Here is a 10,754-nt window from a genome sequence, read left to right on the forward strand (position 1 = left end):
TGAGCATGTGAATATTATGTGCATTCTGTTGGACAATATTGGGTCTTCTCAACCCGAAAAATTAGTTCAAGATGTGAGATTTTCCATTATACTTATAAACTGACCACCAACCCTTTCTACAACAGATGTGGGACAGCCTCAACAATCACCTCTTCACACATCGAGCCTTGCGGGAGACTAAACCCATCTCTCCCTCACACATCGGGCCATGAGGGAGGTCAAACCCGTCTCCTCCTCACGAGGCATGTACTACAACACTGCAATATGAGTGTCTAAGAGAATGTTCAAGATAACATTTATCAAACTTTCTTATAAGCTCACAATGTATGGTGCTTTGAGCCCATGTTTGATGGCTATTATAAAGAGAAATTGACGGAAAATGTTGTTTTGTATAGTGATTTTTTTTTAAATGTGTTTAAACAGTAGGAAAAAAAATTAAATTTACGTGCGAAATATTTTTTTAATTTACGTGCTCACTAAGTCTCAATTTTTTTTGCTCTTTTTGTCAACATAGGGAGTGAGGGTATATGCATCAAGACTTTTGGTGTTTAACGAACTCTATTTCCCTTTATCCGTCAATACTACTCCTCAAGTCTTCGTACTAATGATATCATATATGTTAGACTATTGCTTCTATTCGTGACTAATTAGTCATTGCCCTTAAGTCCACGACAATATTCCTAATCTCACACCAAACAATTGCTGCTCTACCGTATGCCTCTCTATATTATCTGCACCCAATCCATCACCTAAAGCATCGAACAATGTTGAACAATATTCTTGAGACATGGCAGTCTACAAGCACCTCTTGTTTCCTGACCTGTTGGGGCACATCCCGAGATTTACCTCCCTCACAAAGCTCTAGGGGCGGGGCGGTGGGGGCCCTCAAGATTGGGGTTTAACCTTTTTTTTTTTTTTTAACAATGTTGAACAATAATGCAAGGCCTCGACGTATCTCCCTAGGAAACTCCCCCCGTGACTCAAATCCTGTTCAACGATCGTGATCAATTTCAGCCTTACCAAACTCAATAACCTCAATGTAACCACATCACTACTTGTTATGTCATACAGGCAATGGTGCATCCAGTGAACTACAGTTTCGCCCAACTTGATTCCAAGCTGATTAAGATCCTTTACGTTCCCAATTTTCCCTTCCAACAGCTGGAACTGAAAAAGGATGTTAAGGGCACTTGCGAATTTTGCTAATCTTTGACCAGTTGAGTTCAGAAGATCCATGGACTGTCCAAGCTCGATAATCCATATGCTTTACATGAACACAAAAATGTACTTGTTGTCTTGGGTGGTGGAGATGGCCGGTGGCGAAGCTCCTATTGTCTTGGTTTTGGTTTTGAGGTTGAGGTTGGGGTTGGTGGAATACGTGGGAGAGATGACCTTTTGAATAGGGTTTTGGTTTTTCAATTTTTTGATTTAATTATTTTATTTTATTTTTATTTTAAATGTTTTATTATATAAAATATAAATTTACTATTTTAACCTTTTAAAATTGGTCAAAATTAAGTTAACCCTTTGATTTTTGGTCAATTAACGGTCAAATGGACAAAATGTTGCATATTTCTAAAATGTTAGAGATCTTCGATAGCACAAATTAAAGGTTAGGGTAAAGTTCACAAAAAAGTGAAAAGTCAGGTATCGCTGCTGCAATTTTCCCTTAAGAGTTTTAAATTTAGTGATTATATTGACACCATGTTTTTATATAAATACATCACACTGCCTATGTTTGGCCACCATTTTTTGAAAATTCATTTTTTCAAAATTCATTTTCAACCACAAATTCTCTCATAAAATAATTTAATACGTCAATCTAAAAAAATTTCTTATTTTGTAGTCACACATTCTCAAATAAAATACTATTACAAAATGCATTTTAAATTTAAAATAGGACTCAAACAGGCATGTTATATATTGTTTTCCAAAAACTTAGGGGGTATATTCAATTGGGATTTTTGAAAATTTAGATGGATTTTTTTTTAAGTTATGACTTCTGTGGATTTCGTGAATTGTTTGTATATTTATATGGATCCCCCATTTGGCCTTCATTAATTTTCATTATACATTATATCACATTTCATTGTTCTCTCTTCTATTTTCAACCATACAATTTTCTATAAAATAATATTATACTTAAATAAAAAAAATTTCCTTTTTTTTTTAACCACTCATTTTTCAAAAAAAAAAAAACACTATTTCACTCATTTTCATTACCACAAAATGGGAGGCAAACGGGGTTGGAATTAGTGGAAGTCTTTCATAGAGTTCTAGAGCAATGCTACAGGAACAGATTCAAAACCAGGCTAAAAAAAAAAAAGATCGGACAGGTGTCAATATACTATTGGAGAGTTTGAAAATTTAAAAAAAAAACAGTCAAAGACAGTCTGCCAGCTCATTCTGTTTTTTCAGCCTCTGTCCCTCTCCCTGTTCAAGTGGAATTGTCCTAGAGTTCTATAAACTTTCATTTTAAAATTTTTATAAACTTTTGTAAAATTCATAAGACTTGTGAAAACTTTCATTTGAAGTCGAATTCACGTAGATGTAGTGCAATAATGTGAAACAATTCCCCTTTCCCTCCCGATAAACTAAAAAGTTATTTTAAAAAGAATAAAAATTTAAGATCAAAATTAAATAAATAATAATCAAAATTATACATATTTATATATGATAAAAAAATAAATTTAATTTTCAGTATTATTAATATGATATACCTTTAAAAAATTAAAAACAATATATTTAAATTTAATTGTATATTTTCCATATACAATTTTGTAATTAAATAAAAAATAGATATTTTTCACCAAAAAAAATGAATGAGAAAAGGGAAAAAAATCATAACTCAATTTTTTTTCAATAGAAAATAGAGATAAACAATAAAAGAGATATAAAGATAAATAAAAAATAATAATCAATAGGAAAAAATAAATTTTAATCATTTCTCTAATATTTGTAGAAGGAAAAATGAAAAATAAATATTGAAATAAATACATAGCAATTTTTTATTATTATTATTATTATTTTTTTTTTTTGTGACAGTCTCCAGAAACCTTGTGATTAATGAGAGATAAGTTTTAAGATTTTATATAAGTACTTTTTGATTAAAAGTTAGTACCCCAAAGATTTTTAAAAATGTCCCTGGAACTTATTAAAATTTGAACAACCCAAAACATATAGAAACTTCTAAAGAATTTTAATTGAATGCACCATGTCTTTTAGAAACTTTTTAAAAAATTTATAAAAATCTCGATTGAATACACCTACTTTTAAAGGGTCTCAAAAAATCTACATTGAATACTCCTAAATAAAGGCGGCCCTGGATCAAAGCGACTAAGGCAACGGCATAGGGGCCTCAAAAAATTTCTACGCATTTATCCTTATGTTTTTATGTTAGTATATAAAACATTTCTATGATTACTTTTGTACAATTTATTCATTTAAACATAAATATCCTATTTATCTAAATATTTAATATTTGCTACGCTTGTGAAAAATTATATATAAAGGCCTTATAATAAATAATCGCCTAGGACCTTAAAGTTTTTAGGGCCAGTACTACTCTTAAACTTTTTTAAATCCCAAAAAATTTATTAAAAGTCTCAATTGAATATATCCTATTAATATTATTTTTGAATTTTGGGTAAGTGATGATAAAGATTCCCAACATTTTATTCTAGGTTACTTTTCCTCATAACATTTTGAAAATGGACAGCATTTATCCAAATCGATCAAGTTCCATCTATTTTTACATTAGCAAAATTAGGCCTCGTAATAAGTATGTTTTTATACACTTATTCGATCCACAAAATATGACTAATTGTTGATAAAATCAATTGAATATGGCAATTTTGTTTTGTAGCTGGGAAGCACGGACACGCTGTCGGCAACGACGTGTCGGTGTCCGATCGGACACCGACACGTCGTCGACACGTGTCCGAGTTACTTGCGACGTGTCGGAGAAGAAAAAATGCAGATTTTATACAAAAAGAGGTGGACGGTGACTGAAGAAGAAAACTGAGGAAGAAGAAAGAAGAAGAAACGCAGAGAAGATGGTGAAGAAGAAGACAAGCACTAAATGAGAAGACACGAAGAGACATGAGGCAACCAGGCAGGAATTGAAAAGTCAATGATGTAAATCAATTGCTTTTGTTGGGCCCATTAACAACAATATAAATTTCTTTTAGCATATATTAACTTTTTTTCCAGCTTTATTGTTTAAAAATGCAATGAATTATTATTTTTACCATTTTACCCTTCATTAAAAATCAAACATACAAAAAAATCAAATCTATAGTGTGTGTGTGTGTGTGTATAATGTAATAAGTATAAAAAATTCTTACTTTAGACTATTAAATTAAAATAAGTTAAAAATAATATTTTAATCAACGTGTCGGTAACGTATCGTGTTGGAACTTTTTCAAAAAATCGCGTGTCGAGGTGTCCGACGCATTGTCGGACACTCGAATCCGTGTCGGTGCTTCTTAGTTTTGTAGGACCATATTGATGGATATAATGGAATTCACGAGAAAAGACACAAAAAAGACCAAAACGAAAGAAAACGAAAGTTTAGGGACGAAAGTGCAAATAATCGAAAGTTGACCCAAAGGACAAATCTAGAAGGTGAATGAGCTAAGCACCACTTTGTTTATAATATAGGACGTTAGAAACAAGAAAATACAGAAAACGGACCATGATGGAAAAGAATGACAGTTCAGGGACCAACATGTAAATAATCAAAAGAAGAACCGGAGGTAGAAATGAAGAAGCAAAAGACTCAAGAATCAATTTGTGGAAGAATTGAAATACTGGGAGAAGAACAATGGAAGAAAGAAGTCGGGACGCGAGAAATTAGAAATGGGGGACTAAATGTCTATCTTGAAAAAGAAGAGACCGCCACACGGTCGCATGGTGGTTTCCGCGGTCACATGGTGGTGACCAGAACTTCAAGAGGAGCCACTCACTTGAAACATGCAGTCACATGGTTGTTTTCTTGGTGCAAATCCACAGTTTCTGTTTTGCGTGCAAATTCTTAAAGAAACCTAATCGAGACATGGTATAAAAATAAAAAAAGCCGTCATATTCAAGGGAGAATGCCTTGGGAGAGAAAAAAAAAACATATTGGAGGAGATTTTACACCACAATCACGAAGAGAGACGCGAAGATCAACGAGATTACATGCCAAATCCTACACCAGTGATGCCGTTTCTTACAACTATTGTGCATTTTGTTAATTTCTCCATGCTGGGCTAGATTTTCATGTACTAGGAGATCGATGAACCTTGTGATATAACTTTTTAATTTCTAGTTTTGCAATTTTGACATCTAACCATGTTATTGAACTTTGAATGATTTATATATAATTTATTGCTTTCATAATTATGTGCACGTAATTGTGTGAGTGTGGTGACATATTTCACGCATTCAAGAGAAAGAAAATTAGTTCGACAAGGTATAAATCATCGTAGAGTGCGATAGGAGATTGAGATAAACCGCTATGTCTTACGTGAATCTTTAAGTACTCACAAAAGCACATGCATTCTACTATATTTGTACCCATCATAAAGATATAAGCCAATGCTATATGAGAATATGTTCATCTTTACTCAAGAGAGATTGTTGGATAAATTTAGGAGCATTAATTCTTCAATAATTCAACATGTTGTCAATTCGTGATCTTAGTGCGCTTTACATTCATTTTTTACATCTATCTTGCATTCAAGATGTCAATTTGCATTATAGTTCATAAAATTCGCATACAATTCCATATTTAGTCTAGGTTATGGTTAATCAATTTATAATTTTTTGATTGAATAATCTGGTTTCAGTTAAGATCAAGTTATATAGAATTAAACTACTCAATTTCTGTGAAATGACATTCAAACTCTAATTTCTACTTTATTACTTGTTCCAAATCGTATACTTGCGGGTTTAAAAAAATCAAAAGAATAATTTCGTGAACACCTCATACGGCCCATTAATTAAAAATTTGACTAATGCACTTTTAATTTTTTTAATTTTTCATTAACATTAATTAACCTTAAATTTTACTGTCACAAGAAAACCAAATAAGGTTGAACTAATCTAATCCCACCAACACCTCACGATCCCTTCCATTCATTTGACTTTTTAAAGGAATGTGTGGATTGACATGGAAACGAGACATAGAAATGAAAAGAATGATTCTTTTTTCCTTTCGCTACTCATTACCACACCAGATTCTACTATTAATCATTCATGAATCAATCACAACCAAGCCCTAAATCTATTATTTCTTTATAATGATTTCCAGGCAATACACCACTGGTGTTTCCGACCCCATCATCACGGCATTCTTCATCTTCATGATAGGTGGTGTTTTCGACTCCGATTTCAAGTACGCTATTCGCCTATCTCGCTCACGTATATTTTTTTTTTACTTTCTGGGTAATATTTATATGATGAAAAATTGAAGAATCCATTGTGAATTAGAGGATGGGTTAAGTTGTTTTGAATTAAAAAAGACTGAGTTTTGGTTTTTCGTTTTCTTTTTTTTCTGGTCTAAATTCATAGTTTAATTTAGGGGGAAGAAATACTTGTGGACCTTGAGGTTTTTATGTAATCGTTTCTAGATCTTAGGTGAAGACACTCATTGTTGCATTAGTATTTATTTACATCTTGAGTGCATGATATGCATCTTATGTCTATAATTAAAACTCTTAAATTGTTAGCTTCATTTTTAAAGATTCGAATTTGATTTGAATTGTCAAATAGGATTTCTTGTTGTTATTCTAGATTTTGTTGGATTATTGTGTATCATTTTGCTCATGAAGTTATCATTCTCAAATTCAATTTCTTATTAGAGATATTATTTGATAATTTTGATCATTTACTTTCCTGTTTATGGAGATGTTATATGTTTAATGGCTACAAGATGAGTTTGAGGCTGAATTTGAATAACCACAGAAGAAGTCGTGTGGGTGGAGAGGAAGGAGGGTTCCTGCTTCTGCATTTCACATGCCCAGTGGCAAAGGTTATTAGATTTTTCTTTATGGAAACAATTGTTGCTACAAGCTCAAAAATTTTTGAATTACTAATCTTAATTTTTTACTCATAAGATTTTGATATGATCAGTAATGAAGAGTTGACATCTTTTTCCATTTCTTATAAAATTTGTGTCTACTAGTTGTACAAAAAATGTTCGATAGATAATGTTCATTGATAAGTATATTTTATACATTTATTTAGACTTTGAAATATCGATATTTAATAGTTCTTTAAGCAATTATAACATAATTTATTATATATTTTGTTTATTAGGTCAAACTCGATAACTTGAAGTTGAATTAAAAGAAAGAAGCCAAAAATGGCTAAAAATGGGGAAGTACAAAATTTGAGGATCAAATTGTAAATATCCAGTGGTTGATTTGGACTACAATAGATACTTTAAAAATTGACAATAGTCAATTTGATGTAATTAGAAGTAAAAAAGGAATAGAATATGATCGGAATATTATCATAAATCGACTTCCAGTCACATAAGATATCTTTCGGATTTTTAGTAAAAAATTGAAACCCATTTTTGGCATACTAAAAATTCGAATTCGAAAATTTCTACTTATAGCAAAATTGTAGCCCTTTGAGTGAACTTTTCGAAACATTTTGAATTAACTCAATCAGATATCGGAAGACAAAGTTATTATCAAATTACTGACTACAATGCAAAGACAAAATTCGTGCGTGAATGTAACTTTCTTTATTCGGTTGGAACTCATTTGGAAACCAACTTGGAAGTAATTTTCAACCAATTTTCAACTCCTACAAATATCTAATAGCATAATACATTAAAGGACATTTCCTGCATTTCTCATATACATATTATACTCCAATATTCATCAAATATTATCATCAAAAGAGAAAAATTCATAGTTTTTGAGAGAATTAAAGGGGACTTGCAAGAATTCAATCATTCATAGTTCCATATGTACTATGGATTTTCAGCTCACAGATTGTTGATGAGGCAAAGATGGAAGATGCATTTGATGAACAAGCACAAAATGTAAATGATTTTGGAAAATATTTGGTATAGATGATTTGATATTATTCGATTAATAGTGATGAGTATTTATACAATTTTTTGACAATTACATCTTAGTTTAGTTATCAATTTTCATTAGTTGTTAGCTTATTAGAAACTTGGTTGTATTTAAATTTTTGGATTATGATTATATTGTCTAAGTTGTTGGTTCAAAAGTTTTTAATTTGTTTGTCAGTTGTGAACTTTTTGTATAATTTGGCTATGGAAAATTGTGGGTTATGATTTGTCACTTTTTTAAAATTTGCGTCACTTTTTTTTTTTTTTTTTTTGAAATTTTGATACTTTTTTGAGTTTGTTAGTTTTTTTGAATTTTGTCACTTTTTGAGTGTTTGTCACTTTTTAATCTGTATAATATTTTTTAATTGTCACTTTTTCGAATTTTAGTCCCATTTTTTTTTAATATTTGTCACTTTTTTCGGTAACCTTCTTAATTTCTATCACTTTTTTTAGTGACAAATATCATTTTTTAATATTAAAAAAGTTATAAATATTGTGTCACTTTTTTTATTAGAATGTGTCTTTTTATACTACTTAATTGTCTAGGGTGTCTTTTTACATCATCTAAGAGTTTAGGGACTAATGAAGTTTGCCGCCAGTAGTATTAAACTTTTTATTTTTTTATAGGCGCAAAATTAGGTTTTACAAACCTTATTGTTTTAGGGTTTGTAAATCGTGAAGAATATACTGTGCACTCCAAATCCTACCCAATTTAATCTTCTACACTACGAATTCACATAGAAAAAACAATACCCTGAGAAAGTTAAACCATCTAGAAATACTCCAATTAATTCAAAGAAATCTTTGATCACAATCTTCCACGGAAAGAGATATACACGTAGCAAATATCTTCCTCCGTCTCTTGATGGAAGGACAAGGCGTAGAGAAGACAAGAATGAGATTGAACGAACTACCAACCGACATATTAGTAGACGTGCTGTCAAGACTCATTGAGAAGTCTCTTTGCAGGTTCACTTGTGTTTCTAAACAATGGCATAGCTTGATATTTTCTCCTCATCCTAGATTTGTCAAAGCTGTGCGCCGCCAACGACTTCATCAAAAATCTTATCTATGTTTTTGAGCCTTTACGAAGATTCCACTCTTTACACGTCCATCGTGGACACAGTTAACGAAAGGATTCGGGAAAATTACTTTTTCCCTATTAGGGATGCTTATATTTATTTAGTAATTTCGTATCATAATCTTTTATGTTCGGTTGGGAAAAATTTCCATTTGTAATCTAAGCACCAAAGAGAAAGCAATTTTGCCTCATTCTGATCCTTTTGATCTTGTAGGTTTAGGTTTAGGGCACTCATCTGTTGCGAAAGAACTCAAAATTGTTCGGTGGTTTATGCAGAACGAGGATCACAGCATGAGTATGGGGTGTGAAATTCTTAGTCTAGCTTATAGTCTCAGATTCAAATCAGAATCATGGAGATTGATTGAATCGTGTCCTTTTGCATGCCCTAGCGAGCCTTCTGTTTCTGTGAATGGCGTGATTTTTTGGCTGATATTTTACGGAACATATCAGAAGCTTCTCGCTACCAAAACTATTCTTGCCTTTGATTTTGGATGAGGAAGAATCCAAAATCATTTCATGCCCAAAACTCAATATTCCTGATGCCAATGCTTACTTGGTAGAGTTAAAGGACCGTTTATATTTGGTACGCTGTTGGAAGGAAAAAGCGATTGTGAAAATGTGGAGGCTCGAGGAACCAAAAAATAGTGTTTGGATTTCAGAATATTGCATCAATTTTCCATCCATATGTGACACCATTGTGCCACTAACAAGGGTATTGGTTGGTCATGTTGAAAAGCTGGTTTTTTTTTTTTTTTCAACGGAAGGTGTCCTCTATTATAATGTAGAATCCGGTACAATGAGAAAACCCAACGACTTAGGGTTCTTTACGCCACCATGTTATGAATTCCCATGTGTTTTGAAGAATCTAGAGTTCTAACTATAACAGTCCTCTGAGAAATCGGTAATTTTTTTAGTTTATCTTTCAAACATATGCTTTTTGATATTAAGGATAACAATTATATATCTACTCCATACATGTATATCTAAGGCCTTTGCAGTACTTTGTTCCATTCATTAAATTTGGATGTTTATAGTTATATAGTAAATAAAGAGCCTTTCTCATGAATATATATATATATATAAAAGATTCCAAGTTTTATAGACAATTTAGCGGGATAATTTTACTTCACTTCTCAATACATATTTTATCTCCAGAGATGTCAACATCAGTTCCTATTTAGTCAAACGTGTACCTGGTAACTAACTCCAATTTTCCTTTTGCTCCAATGTTACAATCTCCTTAAAAGTTGAAGCTCTTTCAAACCATCAAACTTGACGGTGGACTAAATTCTGTGTCTTTTATCAACCAGTTATATATATGAACTTACAATATCTACTATATCACTGGCTAAATTATTGTTTTTCCTCTTTCGTCACATCACCTTAATACGTATTGAATTTAAGTATCCAAGAAAAAGCAAATATTTAATAGAAGGTTGGGAATAAAAATTGGACAGAATTTTATTCAAAAAATACCCGACAAAAAATGCCGGAGTGTTCACTAAAATCCCCAAGATGAAAAGTAATCTTGAAAGTTGAATCTATTCAATGGCATTTTGATCAATCTCATTGTTGATCTTCTTCAATAATTGTATG

Source organism: Olea europaea, unplaced genomic scaffold, assembly GCF_002742605.1.
Source record: "Olea europaea var. sylvestris unplaced genomic scaffold, O_europaea_v1 scaffold2260, whole genome shotgun sequence".
Taxonomy (NCBI): domain Eukaryota; kingdom Viridiplantae; phylum Streptophyta; class Magnoliopsida; order Lamiales; family Oleaceae; genus Olea; species Olea europaea.